The sequence below is a fragment of the Anolis sagrei genome, chromosome 2 (assembly GCF_037176765.1).
Source record: "Anolis sagrei isolate rAnoSag1 chromosome 2, rAnoSag1.mat, whole genome shotgun sequence".
Lineage (NCBI taxonomy): Eukaryota > Metazoa > Chordata > Lepidosauria > Squamata > Dactyloidae > Anolis > Anolis sagrei.
In genome coordinates, this window is record NC_090022.1 from 178,409,505 (window position 1) to 178,415,738 (window position 6,234).

General features: G+C 41.9%; 1 protein-coding gene across 1 annotated transcript in view; it reads right to left on the minus strand.

Annotated features, from left to right (window-relative positions):
* GATA1 (GATA binding protein 1) overlaps positions 1-5,958 on the minus strand; it is a 31,472-nt gene extending 25,514 nt beyond the window's left edge. The window contains exon 1 of the mRNA XM_060763142.2: positions 5,340-5,958. The gene's annotated coding sequence lies outside the window, so the exon portion shown is untranslated. The remainder of the gene's footprint in view (positions 1-5,339) is intronic.
* Positions 5,959-6,234: the final 276 nt, after the last annotated feature.

A 6,234-nucleotide genomic window follows, 5' to 3' on the forward strand; every position in this document is an offset into this window, starting at 1 on the left:
CTGATTTGTCTGTTTAGTCAGCATAGTGGAATTTGAATTTTGATAAAAGGTTTGTGGATATGATGTCTGACTTCAAAATATCCTTTAATCTTTTCCCAACCTCAGAGTCATAAGAGTTGTTGGGTGTCAATTCCCATTATCCCCAGTCCTCATGGCAAATAATAAAAAATAATGTTTTCATTCAATAATATCAGGAGGCACAATCTGAGTGAAAACTGAAGAGCATCCACCTACCACTACATAAAAATATAGTTGGCCCTCTGTGTCCATAAATTCTTTGTCCATGGATTCAATGGCCCATTGAAGGCAAACATAAGACCAATGTGATCATTCATGAAAATGAGTTTGACATATCTGATCTACATCCAAAGCAAACCAAAACAACATTTATACCTTGGACCCTAGACATCAACATACTCCCCCCCATCTCTGAAATACCTCAAAGCAACAACATGGCCACAAACATCAGAGACATCACCTTATCTCTGATGTACACACACACCAGTCTTTATCAGCAAGAATTATATTTCCTTTTGCATATTTTAATCTCAACCCAAATTACAGTTGCTGTTATGCCAATTCACCATCCCACTCTGTTCCTTAAAATGTGGAAAGAAGGGGGCCCAGCTATTACTATGTAGAGTGTTATCATTAGCGCCTCTGTCTTCAGATACTTATCTATCGGGTATATATTTTTTATCAGGGCACCCGGGCCGTGGAACGAGAAGCAGCAATGTTGAGCCACCTTGAAACAGACCAGAGACGCTTCCTACCATGAGACCAGCTTGTCTTCAGACTCGTTGCTTCTTTCACAGGCCACTTTGCAAGAAAATGGATCCCTCCCAGAAAACCCAAGAGCCAATTCTGGGCACCACAATTCAAGAGAGATACTGACAAGCTGGAATGTGTCCAGAGGAGGGCGACTAAAATGATCAAGGGTTTGGAGAACAAGCCCTATGAGGAGCGGCTTAAGGAGCTGGGCATGTTTAGCCTGAAGAAGAGAAAGCTGAGAGGAGATATGATAGCCATGTATAAATATGTGAGAGGAAGACACAGCTTGTTTTCTGCTTCCCTGGAGACTAGGACGCGAAACAATGGCTTCAAACTACAAGAAAGGAGATTCCATCTGAACATGAGGAAGAACTTCCTGACTGTGAGAGCCATTCAGCAGTGGAACTCTCTGCCCTGGAGGGAGTGTGGTGGAGGCTCCTTCTTTGGAGGCTTTTAAGCAGAGGCTGGATGGCCATCTGTCAGGGGTGATTTGAATGCAATATTCCTGCTTCTTGGCAGGGGGTTGGACTGGATGGCCCATGAGGTCTCTTCCAGCTCTATGATTCTATGATTCTAGCCAGAAAGTAAACCAGCGACTAAAGAGCAAATGACTTGGGAGAGTTCCTGACTATATGTTTTGCTGGAGATCCAGATGGAGTATCTCTTATCCAAAGTGCTTAGGGCCCGGATTTGGATTTGGGGGGATTTTGGAATGCCTGTATTTGCACAGATGTGCCTTGACATATTTTCAAGATGGCACCCAAGTCTAAACACAACATTCATGGATATTTCGTATACACCTTATACACAGAGGCTGAATTTTAGATGACGCTTTTTATTTTCTCTCTCTCCATGAAACAAAGTTTGTGTATGCTGAAGCATCAAGAAAGCAAGGGTGCCACTGTCTCAGCTACCTATGTAGTCTATTGTAGATTTTAGAGTTTTGTGGATTTTGGAATTCTGTATAAGAGATGCTCAGCCTACAACTTGGAGTCTCATCAACAGGAATTGACAAGCTAGCCCGCTCCCACTGTGTAGTAAACCCCATTTTTCAGACACCGTTCCAGAATGTCCTGTTATCAAGAACTGAACAAGCGTCAAATGCATTTGCTTCTGGAATCAGAAGTTATGGAGGGGAAAGAAAGATTCACCTCATCCTGTACCCTTAAATTATATTCTATTTTTGTTACCTGTCAAGAGATGCACTCTTTGCCTTCCCATGCCTTCATCTTTACTGTTGATGTATTTCCTTGTTGATGGGTTTTGTTTCTTAAGGTATGTTTGACTTGCTAGTGTTTTGCCACCATTTATGACTACTTTCCCTATCAACTTTCATATTTGCTATTCCCTTGTTTTGCAGAAACCTTTCTGTCCTTGCGCTCTATGTGTGTGTGTGTATTGCAATGCTTCCATATTTGGTGCCCTGTCGCTGCAAAATGTGTGCGGTGGGAAGTCTCCATTTTGAATGTTGCCTTCGCCATTAACTTACTAGTGACGTACTTTCTCTCAACTTCTACTCCTGAGCATATTATATATGGCTATCAAAATACCAATTTGCCCTATAAGATTGTCATTCTGAACTATGATTTATTCCAACATGGTCTAGTCCAATTTTCCGCAGCCAACTATCATTTAGGTGAGTCAGAGCACAAGTTCCATCTATTCAACTACATGGAGTCATCTACACTATAGAATGTATGCATACATGTACTATTACACATGAATTGATATCTAGAATCTCAGGCATGTCTATGAGACCTAACGTAATGTAATGATTTGAGTGTTGGGTTAGACCAGAGTCTGAATTTCCACCGGTGGCCCTTCGACACAGTCAAATAACCTAGAATATCAAGGAAGATAATTTACAATATCCGCTTTGAACTGGGTTAGATAATTGAGTCCACACTGCCATTTAATCCAGTTCAATGTGGATTTTATACAGCTGTACCCTCTTTTCTTCCCAAGAAAGCCCCATGAAAGGGTTGTCTTAGGTGGCCATAAGTCAAAAACAACTTCAAGACATCAGCAACAAATGTACAGAACACTCTAACCAGTTATAGCAGGCATGTAGCCCGGGGGGGGGGGGGGGGGGCTTGAGGGGCTTCAGCCCCCCCCCCCCCCGAAATTCTCATGGTGGTTTGCGAAAAGGCCTTACTGGTGCATTATTTAAACTGTTATGTTTATTCACATCATGATCTGATCACCATGCTCAATATATCCCATATGCATGGGGGTATTGGGTAATGATACAAAAGGTTTGCTAGGGTAGACTCAGACTCACCTCCCTCCCCCCCCGAAACTCAGCCCCCCCAACCCCCCCTGAAAAAACTCACACACACACCCCAATTGAAATCCCGGCTACGGGCCTGAGTTATAGTATATCTAAATACCAAAATTCTGCGTGACACACTCCTTGCCTATGTTGACTTAGGCTACAGTTTGTGATAGCTTGTGCTATAATACATTTCCTAAGAGTTAAGGTGCTATACAACATTTGTGAGGTGTCAATCCGCTTGCCAGCCTTTCTATTTTTCATTTATGCTACCCACCCATTTCCCATGCAGCCAATGCTCTTCAGACTACATCACTTTCCAATTTATCTTCTTGGTTCTCACTTCATTCTTTGTGCAAAAGAAAGAGGATTTGTATTTAGAAACTTGCATTTCGGGTGCCCAAAGATGGTGCAAGAAATACTTTCTTTTCTCCATTTTGGGATGGTTTGTTTTACTCTGCAGTGCCAGTATCAGTAAGAAAACTCAACGAACTTTACTCAACCCTGTACATTTCAATAGTAAATCCAGAAAAAAAATAATGCACCTATTCTATACAGCACTGTAATCTTCATCACACCTAATGTTGCTCCTGGTGTGATTTTCTATCATCAAAACTTTGACCACCTAACGCAGCGTTTCTCAACCTGGGGGTCAGGACCCCTGGGGGGGTTGCAAGGGGGTGTCAGAGGGGTCGCCAAAGACCATCAGAAAACACGGGGTTTTCTATTGGTCATGGGGGTCTCTGTGTGGGAAGTTTGGCCCAATTCTGTTGTTGGTGGGGTTCAGAATGCTCTTTGATTGTAGGTGAACTATAAATCCCAGTAAGTACAACTCCCAAGTGTCAAGTCTATTTTCCCCAAACTCCACCAGTGTACACATTTGGGCATATGGAATATTCGTGCCAAATTTGGTCCAGATCCATAATTGTTTGAATCCACAGTGCTCTCTGGATGTAGGTGTTATTGTCCTTTGCTGTTATGTAATGCGGGCATCGAATTGTGCCTTGCTTTTGTAAGCCGCCCTGAGTCCCCCCCCCCCCCCGGGGTGAGAAGGGTGGGGTAGAAGCAACTGGAATAAATAAATAAATAAAATAGGTGAACTACAACTCCCAAACTCAAAGTCAATGCCCACCAAATCATTCCAGTATATATCCGTTGGTCATGGGAGTTCTGTGGGCCACGTTTGGTTCAATTCCATCATTGGTGGAGTTCAGAATGCTCTTTGAGTGTTGGTGAACTATAAATCCCAGCAACTATAACTCCCAAATTACAAAATCAATCCCCCTTCCAACCCCACCAGTATTCAAATGTGGGCATATTGGGTATTTGTGCCAAACTTGGTCCAGTGAAAGAAGATATGTCCTGCATATCAGATATTTCCATTACAATTCACAATGATAGCAAAATTATAGTTATGAAATAGCATCAAAAATAATGTGATGGTCGGGGGTCACCACAACATGAGGAACTGTATTGAGGGGTCGCGGCATTAGGAACGTTGAGAACCACTGACCTAACGGGACTTTAAAGTCAAACACATGTAATCTATGCATTTCGTTGATAAATGTTGTAGTGAGCACATTTATTCATTTAGCTTTTTAGATTTTTAGATTTTTAAAGATGTCTACAAATTGCTTTGATTCCAAAAAAAAGATCCCCAAGATGATAGAAATCTACAGCATAAACAGCTTTTCATGCAAAATGAGATCCTGCCCTGCTCGTCCGTACTAGTTAGTTTGTGTTGTGATCACTTGATGTTTTAACTTCTGCAAACTAATCAGCTGTTATGGGTGCCTTTGGACTTGATGCTGCCAGTTCCAACACACTTCACCATCTGAAGAAAGAGACAGCAGATAGGATACCTAACTACCCATTGCACTTTCTCTATCTACACAACTTATGGTGCTACTTATGAAAGATCAACCAAAGTGAGGAGTAGCCAGAGCTTAGCCTTGAAAGTTGTTTTTAATGCCGAAGCTCCATCTTAGACCTTAAGAGCAGGGTTCTCCCATGTCAACAATAGTACATTTCAACAACACAACTGCAGTGAGAAGGGCAGTCAGAGTAGAGGAGTTGACGTTCAAGTAGATGAGCTCCAAAATTTCTTTTTGGTACTTCTCCTGACCCAGCCATGGTATTATCTCAACTTTTACGCCCTTTAAAAAAACAGAATTCCTATTTCTCTCTTACCATGTCTCTATTTCTATTCTTAGCTCTTTCTATCTAACCCAAAGACAAGTCAACAGTAACAACCTTTAATACACCAGATCTGGGGTGTCCATTGAATGAAACTGACCTGATGTGGAGCCCAAAGTTTGATAACTTTCTGGATGACTCTTGGTCTTTTGGTTGATCAGGGAAAAAAAAGGCTGAGATGGCCGTGGAGAACAATTTTCAGTTGATCTGCCTCTAAGTTGAGTCCTCCCCACAAGATCCTGGGCTGTATTGATGGCAGAAGGAGAGCTCAACAAACAAGGAGGGGACTAACAGCCAAAAAAAGAAAAAAATGACACAGCAACCACCACCCAAGTGCTGTCTCCGCCTCTGTCAAAAGGGACTAGCAAGAAGGATGAAGGACAGAAAGAGGGAAAGAGTTGGAAAGACATATATTTCCCATATGATCCCAAGGAAAAGGATGCTCTCCAGTTGGAAAGCTCTAGTGTGTAGATTGGGAAATGAAACACAGACTTCAAGGTCTGATGTTTGCATCCAGGTCTGGACAAGTACAATGTGTTGCACGATGTCTGGGACGGAACCCCAAATTCCCAGATTTCATCCCAAAACTTTAGAAAGAAATGAGGGGCTAGGCTTGTACAAGTATTAAAAACAAAAAAGTGGAAGTCGGCAATCTGTAATATCTTTTGCAGTCTTATCTCTCACTAGTAGAGTTCCTGAGTACAAGATATCTTTTGCACAGCCTTTCATGCTGTGTGAGGGGTGCAGCTGTAGCTGCATGTATTTATTTTAGTCTATTTTACTTTACATTATTTTATTTGACGGTCATCAGACTTTATATTACTGCTGGCCACAAGAAGCGATCATAGAGGATTTGTAAATAGGTTGGGTAAAGAAATCCTTATGTACACATATGCCCTTCTTCCCATCTTCCTTTCTGTGTTTGCATATTTAAAATAACAGTAAATAGTCTCATGTGGCGGAACCGAAAGGCCTATCTGATTGATTTGCAACTG